The following is a 17057-nucleotide window of genomic DNA, read 5'->3' on the forward strand; positions in this document are numbered from 1 at the left end:
AACTATGCAATGGAGGAAATTTCAGCAGCCAGTTCACACTGAGATTGTTATAACCACGTGGTTACCATAAATAACAATATATTTTTTTACTTGAAAACCTTCAACTAGGCCATGACACAACACTTTAGTTAAAAAAAAGATCACTGTAGATTTTCATAACTGTATTATTGCAAGCTTACATGTAATGTGAGAAATTAATACTTTTTAATTGGTCTTCTCTATTTGTTGGCAGACTCCCTTTGTATTATTAGTCTACATGCTAGATAAATTAATCTTCTTAAGCATGAAGTAAGCATGATAAAACTTTCAGAATTTTTTAAAGCCAGTTCCATGATTATATGACTAGCATTAAAAATTAACAGAGATTATAACTTCAACTCAATTACTATGTACTACTTCAACATTCCATTTTTCAAATCAAGTAAAGCAGCCATGCATTTCTCATTTCATATTGCTATTTTGTCTGATTGGTTTATTGATTGCATCTACTGACCAGAAAAGTTTGACTTGGCATTTACCCATTTTCAGCAGAGGCTTGGAGAGAAAAGCTCCATAAAAGTCAAAACATTTAAGAAATAAGGTACAATGTAATAACATAAAAAAGTGTAAGAATGAAACGATAACACAAAATGCCAAAGCATAAAAAAACATGATGTTATAGTAAAGTAGTTATCAGGCAGTACAACAGAATAGTTGGAAACATTGTACACTTGGGTAGGACATTACAAATATTATCATGAGAGGGCTGTATAGTAGAATAATTTGTTTAGGCCAAGATGGACGTTTATTAACCTGGAGTGATACAGAAACAGAGCCATGCATCTTTAAAATGTACTGGTATATTTTTGAAATATATTTTTAATTACTTAGTTTATTTATTAAGCAATATAACATATATATTTCTATAAATGTAGTTAAGATCTTTCCCCCCCTCTAATATAAAACATCTCCAACAATAAATTTGGTATGCAATATTATTCAACACAGTGTTCTTCTAATTTGTAATTATGAAATCAGCATACTCAAGACATTTATGAAAAAGAAAAAAAAAAACAACCTCCACCCCACCAATGTCTCCCACAGTACTCACTATCAGTTTCTATCGAGGTATACTTAATTCCTCTACACCGTCCAGTACCCCCTCCCCTTTACAGGTCCTCCAGTTTAATGTAGGACAATCCTTTCTCTAGTACTTAGACATGCTATGCTTCTTAAAATGGCAACACTGGCAAAGGAGTATCCTCAGATAGGCATTGGGCATCCCTATGCAAATTCTGTCATCTCAAGAATCACACCCAAAAAAGAACAAATGGAGATACTAGTGACTAACATGGCTAGGCTTGTAAAGGCTCTAGGGCTGCTTGTCTAGTAACCTCCTATGAACATATATCATGCCTGGGTACAAGAGAAAAGGTTGGCCTGGATTAAACTGGAACACCTGGATTAAATTGGAAGGCCTGTAAATGAAGAAGGAAGCTGTGGCTTATCCAGCAGTTAGCACAAAGGGCTGAAGATCTAAAGTGTTAATGAGCTAACTGTGCCCAGGTTTCAAGGTTTGATCTATTACACTTCCATTTTCCTACACTGTGACACTGAGCAAGTCTCTTACCAAGAGAGTGCTCACATGTCTCCCATAAAAGAGGGCTGTTGTGTTTAGCAACATTTCCCATTCAACAAATAACTAAAAATAAAACAAAATAAATATTATGTGCATCCAGTACTTCCTTCAATTGTTAAAACATTTCCAACCTTATCCTCCATGCGTTTACTTCCAGTTTATGTATCTACTACCTAGATCACCACCTCATGGTTCTTCTCATCCACTTTAATGTTGCCTCTTCTGTAAACTGCACATATCTCATTTCTTCAACCATGCACAGTCTTTATCTTATACATCCTGCCAAGAGCTGTACTTCTTCCCTTTCCTATTGAGAGACAGTGTCCACTCAAAGTCTTGCAGGATGGTTTGAGTGGTGGACAAAAAGGAATCTCAGGTGGAGGTGAATGGAGATTCAAGCCACTCAGCTTTCTTCTTACATGCAGGATTGAAAATGGTGAGGAGTAGGAGTCTCTGCTGAAAAGATAGATGTTGTTGATTGCATTTGGGGAAGAACTGCATAGAACGTACTAAGACTAAGGGAAGCAGCCACACTGTGTGTGTGATGCCAAGTTAGGTAGAGAAGCATAGATAGAGAGAGAGGGAGAGTGAGGGTGTGATTGTGTGTGCCTGGAATACAGAAGGGTTCTGCATCATCACGTTGCACCAGAAGCAGAGAAAGGGTTTGAGATGGACCTGAAAAGAAGTTATCATTGGTCTGGCTGGTGAAATATACTGATAAGATATTTTGAAACTGAAATAAAAATACATACCAGTGAAACATAGGTCAGTTATAAAGCCTAGTCTAGAAGTATAAACTAATGTCACTATGATGTACCCAAGACTGCTTTTAAATGAGTAATTCTGCTGCCAAGTATAAAAGACTACTAACAAGTATGAGGAAGTGTACTCTGTCATTTCTTTGAACTGGCTGCTAAGCAGATGGCACAGAATTAAGTTGTTAAGTTGTGAAGAGTAAATATAGTGCTGTTTCTACTAAGATGACTATTCCTTGTGAATCAAAATGCCTGAATTGTAATGGTAAAGGTAAGTGAGTGGAATACAACTGATTTCTAACTATGTTGCTCAATTTACAGAATGCAATAAAAATACACAATGGTGGAGAGTGGAGGCAAAACTGATTCCCGCTACTGACCCACAACAGAGGCAAGTGGTAAGCATTGTTTGCGGCTGAAGTTGCTAGCAAAGGGTGACCGGAGAAGCTTACATGGTAGTAAAATGCTTGTAAGTTTTAATATGAAACACTGAGAAGCTTTCTCTATAAGGTGAGCACTGAGAAATATGTGGTAAAGTAAAACTATTTTTCATTGTGGTAAAATGCCTGCTAAACAAAAGGTGCTTGATTTCAGGGTATATTGCTAAACAGACTTCTAAAACATGAATATACATTAAGTATGGCAACAGTGTAATGAGCTAAATGAACTGTTTTAGCTTCTGTAAATCTTTGCTAATACATTGTGCGCCTGAAAACTAAGCATTTGCATGCTGCTGCAGCATAAAAATGAGGATGATAAATTGAACTACAGAATTAGTAACTTTGCAAAGCTTAAACAGTGTTTTACTGTGCTGAACCTCAAAGCAGCAGTACAGGTTTTAGTTGCATATAAGATAACTTCATCTTGTGGGACATTTTAAAACATTTAAAGGTACTGCTCCAAATGTAAGCTATATGAAACAATCTGGAACTTTTCCCCCTTGTGTACATACATTTTCAAAGCATCCTTATTAAACATAACATTTTTAAAAAGTGACATAGCTGCATATATAATAAAAAAGAAAAAAACTAATAACATTTCCTTTATTTTATGTGATATGCTTATGTTTTCTTTTTAGTAATGTTCTTTCACTCCATTACATAAATTGCTGTAATCCTGCCTTCCCTTAAATATCACACCTCCTTCTTAACATTATTTTGCATGTACACAAATTCCATGTATTTTTTTGTAATTTGTTCCTTACTTTTTATAAAGATCTGACTTCCAGTCATGCCTCTCAACCCCATAGTGCAAGAAATCTGAACAACATCAAAAATAATGGGCGACAAATGCCCAAAAAATCAGGGACTGATTTTAATTACTGTATTTACAAACTTTGAAAGTTGTTAGCATAACAGGTTTTACATCAGTATGCATTTTCTGAAGGGCATGAAGTGAAACTCCAAAGCCTGCTATTATGTAATAACTTCAGTCCTCTATGGTTTGCCAGAAACTATAAATTTTATGTGGAACATACCAAATGTATGAGGTAAAACATCTAGACATTCTAGAGAAATCTGGACAGTTGACAGTAATGCCTCCAAGTTCTTTACCTCCTTTACAATATTCAATACTTCAATTACAGTTCTGACTTCCATTTTCTAGTAATTGCTCTTTTGTCAGCCAATAGCATTAAGCTTTGTAAGGCTTTACTACATCTAAGCAATTGAGATCCTATATCCCAATTCAATTAATTTCCTTAATTACAACCATTTGATTCCCCCAACATTTCTCAAAGAACTCTGCAGAGATTTTTTTAATCCACAATCTTATTTCATTCCACCACAAAAAATTTTAATAATTACCTCTGTCTGTCTTATCATATCTTCAGTATTTGCTACCTACCAGAGAAGAAAGTCTTTCAACTTTGCTTAGGTATAAAAATACCTGATCAACACTTCCAAGCAAAAATTCCAAATCTTATGGACTTTGTTACATACTTGGGAGTTGTACAAATATCCTCATGTCATTTTTTCATTTGCACATCCCATTCCTTTCTAAAATCCCTTGATTTATTCAAATTGTAACTGTGAAGATAAGTGAAGGCTGCCAGCCTAGCCAGAAAGAATTTTGTAGATAATTCTGTCATTTGTAAATATTAATATAAGCCACAGGCTTGTTCTCTTGAATGGAAGAAAATGGTGTTAAATGTGGAACTGCAAAAATGTAACAACAGTGCACTCTGCTGTAGGAAAGCTGATAAGTCAAGCATTGTGCAATTGTTTGATCACAAAATCTGGAGCCGAGATGTCTGGATAAAGGAATTCTTGCTTTTGTTTTGAGACTAGAGGTAATTGCTAGAATTTGAATGTATAATGTAATTTTTGCTCTGGCTTCCTAACCAGCTGTAAGATCAAAAGGGCTGTTACACTCTGAGCTTTTGTTAGCCCGGAAAACAGAAAATAATGATGTAATCTGAAATGAGTCAGTGGTACTGTGTTATCAATTTAAGGACAGAGAGCCTCAGAACATTTTGCATTTGTCTTGAGAACATCCAACATCACCAGCACTCTGCCTATGCTCTATATGTATATTTATTTTAGAACTGTGTTTTCTCTTAGATATAGTGAGGAAATAGGAAGATTAGATTAGTTTTTTTTCTGTATTGATGTCAGAAATGTTCTATTCTATTATTTTGAGCATTTCTCTGTGATCTCTGAACTCTTGACTAGTACTGTGTAGTAAGAAGTACTGTCTTATGTTTTTATTATTTATTATTAAATATTTTTAAACCTTTCAACTGTGGCTGTTTTGTGTAGAGATAATTTAAGCTCTAGAGTACATTGCATGTATATAGTGATACTGTCCAAGTCACTCCAATAAGCTTTGCTGTTCAGCCACACTTACATTTTGGATAATAATACTGCACAGTAATAATTGGACACCCTTTGTTAAAGACCTTTTTAGTAGCTGATAAATATTAGTGGTGGTGGCAGTGATTTCTACTGTATAGTCTGGGTAAAAGGGGCACAGCTGGAGAACCTGTGCCAGCCTTCCCCAGGAGTGTCTGTGTGGTTGTATATAACTCTTGTCTCAAAGTGTGTGTGTGTGAGCTACTTGGGCAGGGACACAAAGCACTGGTTGGACAGAGAGGGTGCTGGAGGTTTTAGCTTGCCCACTAGGCTGAGATCTGGGCCCTATAGCTGTGCCAGTGGGAAGTCTTATTAGGGATCTGGAGAGAAAGGGAGAAACCAGCCCCAGACTGACTGTGGTCTCCATGTGTGCTTAACGGAAATTGTACTTTACTGTGTGTGTATTTGTTATCTTTCCCAATGTGGACACCCCTCACTGGGGTTAGTGGTGAGGATTGAGGCTTGTTGATTTCTGGGCCAATGCATGGGCATCATAGTAACCATGCAATATTTTTATGCCCTACTAATTATCCCCTTCTTTAATAGCAACTTCTGCTCTTGACTCAGCTAAAATCTCTCCCAGATCCTGCCTTCTACTTATCAGTTCACTGTCTCTTTCCCTTTGCCCATACCCTGATACAACACCTCAGATTAATGTGCAAATAAGCCAGCTTGCAACCTATGCAGAAGAACTGCACATTTCTAACACCAGACTAGGACATTTATACAAAGTACTAGGTTATGGATGAGGCAGTAGACACACTTTTTCAAAGTACTGTGGAAATGAAAATCATTTAGAAACAGAATGTGATTGCATGATAAGAAAGACTGAAACAAATTCAAACTGCATGCAAACTATTGTCTTAAATTACAGATAGCGTACTAAATCATAGTTTTACTGCTTTGCAAAATGAAGACAGCAAAGTTTTTGGGAGCAGGTGAGGCTCAAAAGAGGATTAATGTCTCCCAGAGAAATGAAGAGCTAGAAAAACCTGCCACATCTGCAATGCCTAAGCATGTGGAATTACAATGGCCACTAGAGAATCTGGTCTGTAAATTAAATCTGACAGTTTTTATAAGTAGATATGAAATAAAACTTGAAGAGATTTGCAGGGTTTCTGAGTGACTTATGTGAAGGAGATGACTAAATTTAGTCAACCAAAGGGCAGGCAAAGGAAAGTAAACATACCATTTGTTACCCTAACAGACTTCTTAAAACAATGGGGTAATAAGTTAAAATGCACAGCCTAAAATTATGACCTAAGTGGTGTTTCAAGTGCATAGGTGCATGTTAATAACATGTCTAAGCTAAGTGATGCATTAAAACAGCACAATGCAAATAATTATGAGCAAGACAAAAAACAAAGAGTTGCAAAAGAGCCTAAGAAAAGTGATGCATTAAGAAACAGTGTAGACTAGAAATTGCAAGACACTATAGGTGTTAATAATACTTAAGAGTCTGAACCACTGCAAATTATGAAAATTCAGATCTCTAATGCTAAAACTGTGAAGCAGGAATTGAACAAAGAGCTCTAATGTGTAAAAATCTCCTTACAGTACAGACTGGACAATGTAGTAAAACACTAGAGCAAACTCTCTTATATGATAAACTTTTTAAACAGTATGATGTCTGCTATTAAAGAACAAGGTACCACTTCAGTGTTAGTTAAAGAATCAGTAAACGGTTCTCAAGACACAAGTTTTTTTTTTTTAAGCCTGTATCATCCTTATGGCACTATTACCAAAGACCCCAGCATCCAAGCTTGATCTAACCAGCTACTTCAATACCCCTAGAATTACCCCACAAGCTGATGCAGTCGGTCATGGAAATTAAGGCACTTCAGGGGTCTCAGGTGTCCACACTGTGTGGGGAGGGATATTTTATGTCATACCCACTTTCCCCCTGAAAGTCCATGCAAACATCGAAGGATCAGCCAAGCAATGGGGACATCATAGCATATTATGCCATCTCCACTACAGAAAATCCCTATCCACCCCACATCCTCTTTGGACAAAGCATCCAAGCCTCCAACATCCCCAGCCCACCTTTAGGGATAATGCATAAGAAGCCTATATCACCACCCTCCATTCAGGTATTGTAATTAAACCAAGGGTTCATCCTTTTGTGCCTCCAGACCAGCTTATCTCAGGACATAAGTGAAATGTATTATGAATACAAACACTGAAAGCAGAAATGAAGGTTTCTGATAACATAGTACAGGAAGTGAGTAGTTCCATGCTAAAAGTGAACCAGCATGCTGCCTCTGACTTTGCTACTGAAATCCAACACAGCATAGTACCATAATTGCAAAAAGAAACTCAATGGTTGTGGGAAAAATGAAATAAAATTGAAAATGTTCAGCTAGAGGTAAAAGAAACCAATAATTGTGTGAAGAGAGATTTAACTCAGTCAGTAAAGCAACATACTTTGATGCTGAAAAGACTTATGGGTAGATGTAATAAACCCTACATGGTCCGCTAAGACTGTGTGCATGTGGTAGCACACTGTTTTTTATTCAGTAAAGGCTCTAAAAGGTGTGTAGAATGGCACAACAACTGTAAACACCATGGTATGCTAATTGTAGCATAAGCAGATACATTGTATGCTAATCAACAAATCCAAGATGGAGGAACTACTCAACAAGCTATAAAGTAACTATGTAGACTCAGTGCAAATTCCAAAACCTATTGGAATACAGCCATGAAAAGGAGTCTACACAGAAAGAATGTTAGGGGCTGCAGTTGCTATAATTCATGTCTATGTGCAACAGGCTGAAGACTATGCTGCAGCTGCTGTTAATAAACCATGACCAATAAGGCGAAGAGTTTTGAGACCCCTTTTAACTTATCACAATCTGCATGAGGTGGAAATTGTAGAGTGCTACATAGTGGACAGAGACCCACTACAGGAACTCTGCAACCTCTGTCATCCTCAACTCAGACCCAGAGCAAATTGAAGGGAACCAATACCAGTGGAGATCAAGTTATATGTACCACTTAGAATTTTAGTTAACTTTTTAGTGACCAACAAGGGACATGCTGGGGTTGTCATGGCATTGGCATCCAGGATCCTCCATCTGTTCCTGAATGAGATGCTGCAACATGCCAGTGACCACATATATTTTCCCCATACTTCTGAGGACAGGCCACAGATATGCAGGACTTCTAAGCTGTAGCACATTAACTTGAGGTACTGGGTGCCATAGATTATACACATATAGAAATCAAGGCACCACCCAAAGAACAGGGTAGGCTCTATATAAATAGAAAGGGCTTTCACTCCATTAACTGCCATAATGATACATATGCTCAAACCAGAAATATCACAGTGTGGTGTGTTTAGGCTGCTGAAGTTGTGGTTCTCATGCCTAGATACATATGGGGGAACCCTGCAGTACAATACATGTACATGAACTGAAATCTTCACCATCTGTGCAATGCTTCTCAACATCATCCTGGGTGAACAGGTTCAGCAGGATCAACAAGGGGAAGGGGCATACATCCCACCACCAATAGCCAGGTCATCACAGCCGCATGCAGGTGAAGAGTCAGAGAGGGATCCAGCAGCTGCTATGTGTATAGGCAGATGTAAACATGTTCAATATGCCCTCGCATTGGCTAAGAGGCAATGCATAGCACACTCACTCACTAAGTAAGGAGCTAAAACCTTCATCCTACACATATACAGTGGATATAAAAAGTGTACACACCCCTGTTAAAATACCAGGTTTCTGTGATATAAAAAAATGAGTCCTCTATAAATCACCTCAAAACTTTTCCCACCTCTAATGTGACCTATGACCTGTACAAATCAATTGAAAAATGAACAAATCTGTTAGGGGAAAAATATAAAAAATTAAAAAATGTACAATAAGCAGTTGCATATGTGTGCACACCCTTAAACTAATACTTTATTGAAGCACCTATTAATTACTGACATAAAAGTATTTGACGTACCATGTGCAGATGATTCTAGGGTCCCTATGGAGGATGGTTCTGGAAGAAGTTAAGCAAAAAGAAAGGACACCATCATCACAATTAACAGTAACACAGGGGGTTAAAACTTTTTGAATTTTATATGTCCATTAACAATACTTTTAACAAAAACTTGGATGGCACATCCACCTTAAGCCCATATGTAATCGACCAGAATGTGTTGCTAACAGCTTCAATCTAAACTATCCCCCCAAAAAAATATGTTAAGCAGAACTTAAGTATTTGATGTCAATATTTTACTATTCAAGACGTACTTAACAACTGAGATAGGTAAGCATACCTGGAATCTCCTCCTGAGACATACTTGTCCTCCCTGAAACAGCCGGACCAACGTCAATCACAGGCTGTTGTGCACTTTCCACTGAGCTCTCTGGATCCCTGATAGTGAACAGGACCACTTTGTTTGGTGTCAGTGGTGGCTCTGTAGTACCCCACCCTCTGGTAGCCATCGATTAATGGACCACTGCGGCTGCTCTCCTCTGGACACATGAAATTGTGTCAGTGGCCCTATGGCACACCTGATCATATGCCCTGTTCTGGCCAGCTATTTGCATTCTGACAGACATATCCCCATGTCCTGTCTCAAACAGAAAGGTATCATGTCACCTAAATACTCTGACAGTCACTTCATTCTCAGTGTCACTGAAGGGGGGGGGGTTGCAATTATTGGGATGCATGGATGCCATAGTCCTAGGTGACATAAAACACAAACGTATGATAACAAACATAAGGATCACATAAGTAAAAGTCCTGCTTAGATATAACACATGAAAGGTAGTGTTTCAATGTTACCCACTGGTGAAACAATAAAAATAAAATAAAAAAAAAGATTTATGTGGTTGTAACATATTACAATCACAAACAAAGCAAGGTTAGATCCAAAACAAGCATAGTAAAAAACAGCAAGGCAAACATCTGTACAAACAATTTTGTTTGTGCCACCACAGAAATGGAACTTGGCTCCCCCCAAAACAACAGGCAAATGACACATTTTGCTAACAAACTGTCAGTGAACTGCTAACAGTGCTATCAAACAGACCTAAAACATGTGTACACATTTACCACAGAACATTCAATTTTATGCAATTGTCAGTCATGTCTACCAGTAACCAACACTTCCCTAGGGGTGTTTATGGGCTATGCTAAAAGGCCAACACCCCTGTGTCATTGACAATATAAGGCATTTATAATTCACTGAAATAGCAATAGAAGAGTGTACGGAGAGAAAAAACAGTTGCAACATTAATGCTTTTGATTACAGTTAGTAAGGCTGTGCATCTGAGAAAGTAAAATGCCCTGACAAAAATACCTATACCATCAGTAAACTTATAAGAAGTGCACACAGATAAAGGTAGCATTTGAAAATATTTTTCTTAGTGAAGTATAAGCATATCCAGTATATAACTGAAAAAATACAATCATACCTTATCAAGATCAGCAGTCTTGTGTGTAAATAAATCACAAAGTAATATATTCTTTTGTGTTATCTACATAAACAAGTCTCTTCACCTTCAGGTTCCCTAGCTACATGGTTCTCTGTTTATAGTGTAGATTCAGGGCTATGAGCACAGTGAAGATGCAAATGAGGTGTGAACTCATTTGAATTTTGAATACCAAATACATGGCTCCATGTAGCAGATATAAACATAGTATAGACACCCACTCAGTGTTTGCTGCTAAAGGATTTCAACTATGAATGAATACTGGTAGGGAAAAGGGAAACACAACAGTAATTCAGACTCCTTTACCCCAGAGGGTGTGCCAGCCAGATTACACTTACAAAGTGTAGATGTAATTGTATCAATGTTTTAAATTAAAGTAAACAGCACACATTTCACAGTTTCTGTTCAGTTAACAGCCAACCTCCCTCATTTCTTGACAACTGTATATTACTGCCATTTAATATCCTCACAACAGATTAAAGACAATGATACAGAATGCCTTACAGACTGTATGTCTCAGATTACTGGTTTCATAAGAGAAGAATGAACAACAAACTTAGGGAGATAAGACAGAACTGCATTTCTACAAGCAATAATCATAAAATGTAGTGTGATCACTCACTACACTACATCTAAAATTAATACATGTACTAACAATTATCTTGTTTTTTGTTAATACTGTGGATGATGTTGCAGTCACTTGTATGCACAATGATTTTTACTCTCTGCTGCAAAAGTGTTTTTGTGGTAAAGAGGGATAAAACACCCTGTGTTTTGAAGGTTCATTGCAGTAATAGGTCAAATCCAGACCTGTGTAAAAAATATGTTATATGTACCAACATAAATGTAGTATTGTTTATTTAATCGATTTCTTTTCTTCCTTTCTCCTAATTTTCCTTTTTTCTAATGCCAGTATTTGCCTGATGCACAGCTTAGTGTAAACAGATAAAACAGTGAAACACAATAAATGTCATGCTTAGCTTTGCTTATCTCATTTGCATGATGCTAAGCAGTGTGCAAACCTGGACTATTGTCCCTCACATGAAGCAGACAGAACACCTGCAGACAGGACGTAGATGTTCTAAATGTCAAAAGGATACATTGTTGCAGTTTTTGCTTTCCATCCACAACACCATTAAGCAATGTTGCACAATGAATAGCAAGCTATCTCTACACCTGCAGCCATCAAATACCTTCAAAGAGGAAACTGGCAATCAGCAATGCCAAAACAGATGCATTGTATCAACTGTGTGCTGGGCACTGCAAGCTGTGTTGCAAGGAGGTTAACACACCAAAGTTAATAATGAATAGGGAAATATCCAACTTTTAATTAATTATTCCTGTGGCAGCAAGTGTAAGTGTAGACCTATAGTGTAGAACTACAATGCAGATGGTCCTGGATTCTAATATATTGAGGGCAATATTTTTAGTGTTCTAACAGTTCAGTATATAGTAATGCACAGGAAAATATCCAAGAGCTATTTCCTGTGACAATAGGTATAAGTGCAGGGCTGCCATGCACATGGTCCTGGGTTCTAATACATGAAATTCTAGACATTTTAATGTTGTTCCATTTCACATTACATTAAATATCACTTATAACAATTTATGCATAATTATAAATAGTGGAGCTGATATAAATTTTATGTATTAGGGATAAGTAACCCTTACTGTGTTTTGAAGATTCAGATACATGACTGGGGGTATACTGTCTACTATGTTTCTGTAAGTATAATTCTGCTACATGGACTTGGATAGCCTTCACACTTAAATAAGACATATACATAAATGAATGTGTATATATATATATATATATATATATATATATATATATATATATAGTTCCCTATCAGAAGCCTGAAACACTATAAGCCTGAAAATCAAAATCCTGAAACCAAAAGCCTGAAAATTCAAAATCCCGAAAACCCAAAATCCTGAAACTCAAAATCCTGAAAACACAAATAATGCTAATATGTCACTATAAAGACACTAATATCTACCAACTGACCCTGACCCCAACCCTAACCCTAAGGTCCGTCACTATCGCACACTCACCTGACCCGCGCCCTAACCCTAACTCACTTAAACCACCCCCAACCCCAATATTTGTCACTATTGCATACATGCCTAACCTGCGCCCTAACCCTAACTCACTTAAACTGCCCCTAACCCTAACATAAAACCAACCGCACACTTACCTGAACCCAACGCATGACCTAACACCACAGGGCTAACAATAGCAAAGCCACAATGACAACAGTATGTCCATTTTGTGTTTTCAGGATTTTGTGTTTCAGGATTTTGGGTTTTCGGGATTTTGAATTTTCAGGCTTTTGGTTTCAGGATTTTGATTTTTAGGCTTATATTGTTTCAGGCTTCTGATAGGGAACCATATATATATATATATATATATATATATATATATATATATATATATATATATATATATATATATATATATATATATATATATGGACCTTATCAGGTCACATGCATACATGGTTAACACCGCAATCTGTCATCTGTATTTACAAATAATTCATGACAATGTCTGAAAAGCACTACTTCTGTGGCAAAGATGAAAAATCACTAGCGTGGAAGCAAATGTTTTGTTCCTTTTGCACAAGTTTGAAACTCACACTGCAAAAATCAATATTATCAGTGCATAAAGCCAAACAAACATGCGTCAGGTTGCGATGACCCACCACTGGACTAGCATTCAAGGAGATTCAATCCTCACCACTGGAACCAGTGAGGTACATTCACTAAGGCGTCAAACAGGTAAACACACAATATTTCCAGATGCAGCTCTCTGCATCAAGTGCAATTTTCCTTTAAGAGTACATAGAAACCACAGTCAGTCTGGAGCTGGTTTCTCACCCTTTCTCCCAATAAGACTTCCCACTAGCACAGCAATACAGTTGGGATCTCAGCTGAGTGACCAAGCAAAGACCTTCAGCACCCTCTCTATCCATCCAGTGCTTTGTGTCCCTGCCCAAGTAGCTGACATACACACTCTTTGAGGTTTGATTCACACACACACACACACACACACACACACACACACACACACACACACACACACACACACACCTGGGAAAGGCTGGCACAGGTTTATTAGCTATGCCCCTTCTGCTATAGCTGACTAAGAGCGAAACTATTAGGAGTTATTCACAGTGACACCAAGTAAATATGTAAATACTCTCAGAACTTAAATACATCTACAAATAGCCACAATGAAAGGTTTAAATATATTTAAGAATAAATAAAACAATAACAAGAAAATACTAAGTATATATTCACAGTGACATCAGAGTTCAAAATCACAGGAAATATTTAAAACAATATTGAAGGACAGTCTCAAATAAATAAAGAAAAATAATATCTAAACTAAGCTTTACTATATTCCTGATTGTATCTAAGAGAATGAGTATACTAATAACTTATTAACAGAGCAAGGCAGAAGATGTAGTGAATGGTTCTTCTTCTTGTTAGGTGCAAGACAGAATACACAATACTCTGTCTCAATAAGAGACTTGTCAAAATAATATCTAAAAACATTATTGCTAGGACAGCATGCAGAATGGCATCATTTCTGGTCATCTGACTTCTAGTTCTCATGTAAAGCCCCATTGCTGGTAGATGGCAGTATTTAGCATCTACCTTTAAAAATACACATACAAGGGCTTTTTCTCAGATCTTGGTAGGTGCTGGAAGTCATAAAACAATTTGATTCCTTCACGATTTCAGAGTAGCAATTCGTTTACCCTAAGACAATGCAGAAAGCTTCCTAGTACAGACTTTGTGACTCAGGATGTAAGATATTTTCTTTATGTCCTAGGCTATAAAGTGAATTAATTTCAGATATTTATCAAATTTTTGTTGGACTGACGTTAACCATCTAGATTCCTCTGTTAAAACATATACATTTAAATAGTTACAATAGTGCATGTACATTTCTGTTCTTTCAAGTAGAACACACTGTAGATACGTTTTAAGAAAAGCACTTTACAAATACCATTTCAACCCAAACATCTGCACCAAGCAGTTTGATATACACCTGACATGCAGTTCCAATACATTTGTAACTCAAACATCTTATATGACATACAGTTCTAATACATTCGTAACACCAACATCTTGTATAAATTAGTTTGATATTTACAAATGATGGATAATCATTCACAAAATTTCAGCTAGCTGTTCTGGCAGTACCCTCTTTCATGACACTTTCCTCCCCCCAAATACTCAAGCTAATTTTTCCAAGTTCCACTTGAAAAACACTGCTTGAGAAGGATGAGACTATCTGGGAATACATTACCTCATTCCCTGTCTTGAGATCCCAGCTGCCTTTGCATTGCAGCCTCCAGTACAGTGTTGTACTGTAACATTATATGCCTGCAACCCTAAGCTCTACCATAGTAACTTGGGGGTTTGCTGGCTGGCTCCTGTAGCCACAGATCCCCTGCCTCCAACTTAGCACCAGGGCCTCCCTATAATAGTAAGGTTTCATCAGGTTAACATGGCACAGGTTTAGGACATGTGCCACAACAGACTCCTTGTAGAATTCACTCACCTCCCACTCATTGTGAATCAAAATCTAGAGGTCCCCTCACCCTATGCCCATACAGTAACTCAAAAGGTGAGAAACCTGTGGATTCCCAAGGTACTTCTCTATATGCAAATAAAAGATGGGGCAAATATTTGTCCCACTCCCTCTTAAACTGGTCTGCAAATGCCCATAGCATGCTTTTATTGTAGTGTTTAACCACTACAGAAGACCATAGGGGGTGGTCTTTAGATGCTTCACCCCAAAGTGCTTCCACAAACAAGCCAGCAGGTCTGACATGAAATTGGCACCTCTGCCAGTCTGTATTTCTTTTGGGAAACCTACCCTGCTGAAAATCTCTAACAAAGCATTTGACATTTTTTTCTGCCTCTATGGAGGACAGAGCCACCACTTCGGGGTATCTGGTAGCATAATCTACTACCACTAGGATATACTTCTTTCCTGTAGAACTTGGGGTACTCAGAGGGCCCACAATATCCATAGCTACCCTCTGAAATGGCTCTTCAGTCACAGGCAAAGGTATCAAAGGAACTTTGACCTTGTCTCCTGCCTTGCCTAATTTTTGGCACTGCTTGCAGGTCCTGTGGTGCCCTGTTAATCTATGGAAATCCCAGGCCAATAATAGTTCTGCATATGTCTCTTGGTACACTTTATGCCCATATGACCTGCACAGGGAATATCACTGACTATGGCTAGAAGTGACAGACAGTAGGCTCTGGGCACTACCAAATGCTGTATTACCTCACCTTCTAGCCCTCCCATCGGGGGTCTACTCTCTATACTGTGATATTTAGTCCCAGTATACAGATTCCCCTTTTCCTTGAGAATCAGGCACCTCCATAGCTGCCTCCCTCAATCGTTGTAATGTAGGGTCTGAGGAGTTGAACCTATCTCAACACTCTCTTCCACAGGAAGTCTGGACTCTTCTAACAGTGGTGCCTGTCAGCCTGGGTACAACCCTTTTGCCACTGCAATCAGTCTGTCCAAGGAAACATTAGTACCCACCAGCAGCTGTGGCTTACCTTCAGTCTCACTGCTAAAAGGTTGCTCCCTGTCTGAAGTAACCACATCACAATTCCAAGCTTCAAGTGGGTGGTCTGTCTGGGTCTCTCCCAGGTACCAGATCCATGTTTGTTTCCAAGCCTGACTGCATGTGCACAAAGTACTGCATTATCAAAAATCATTCCCTATCAGGACATCTTCTGGGATATCTTCAAACACATCTACTTGCTTGCTTCCTTTTTCACCCTGCCAGTCAAGGTGAACCCTAGCCAAAGGTATTTGGAATGGGGTCCCCTCTAAAGCTCTGACTGGAGTAGACTGTACAGGCAAGCAGATCTCCTCTTTAACCAAAATGGGTTCAAAATGGTTAGGTCAGAGACTGTGTTTCTCTTAGCAGTGACCTGTTTTCCATCTACTAAGATAGTATACAATCTCTTGCGGTAGTTTGGTACCCTTGTTTCCTCCAAATAACTTACCACCGGCATTCTGACATTTCCACTTGCTGGGTCCCCTACCTTTTGTTTCCCACCTTGCCTCCATGGACATCTATATGCTACATGACCCCACTAGTTACATTTAAAACATTTAACCCTTAATCATGGCTGTTTACCTGAACTAGTGGCTTCCTCTGTTATTGGTGGACTCTGTTGGGGTGGTTTAAGTTGCCCACCATGGGTTCCCTTATACCCATGTGCAACACTGGGTATCCCTTTCTTGTGCAGTGATGCCCTGCCTGCTAGGTATAGGTCTCCTTTTTCCCCAACTCATCTGCATTACTGCATTCCCTATCTGCCAACCAGATTCTCATGTCCTCAGGCAAAG

At 38.1% G+C, this 17057-nt stretch overlaps 1 protein-coding gene across 1 annotated transcript in view; it reads right to left on the reverse strand.

Annotated features, from left to right (window-relative positions):
• The window catches only part of LOC122790048 (gamma-aminobutyric acid receptor subunit gamma-4-like), a 3058882-nt gene that overhangs the window by 990187 nt on the left and 2051638 nt on the right, over window positions 1-17057 (reverse strand). The gene's annotated exons all lie outside the window — the stretch shown is intronic.

The sequence above is a fragment of the Protopterus annectens genome, chromosome 15.part0 (genome assembly GCF_019279795.1).
Source record: "Protopterus annectens isolate FY-2018-M chromosome 15.part0, PAN1.0, whole genome shotgun sequence".
Taxonomy (NCBI): Eukaryota; Metazoa; Chordata; order Ceratodontiformes; family Protopteridae; genus Protopterus; species Protopterus annectens.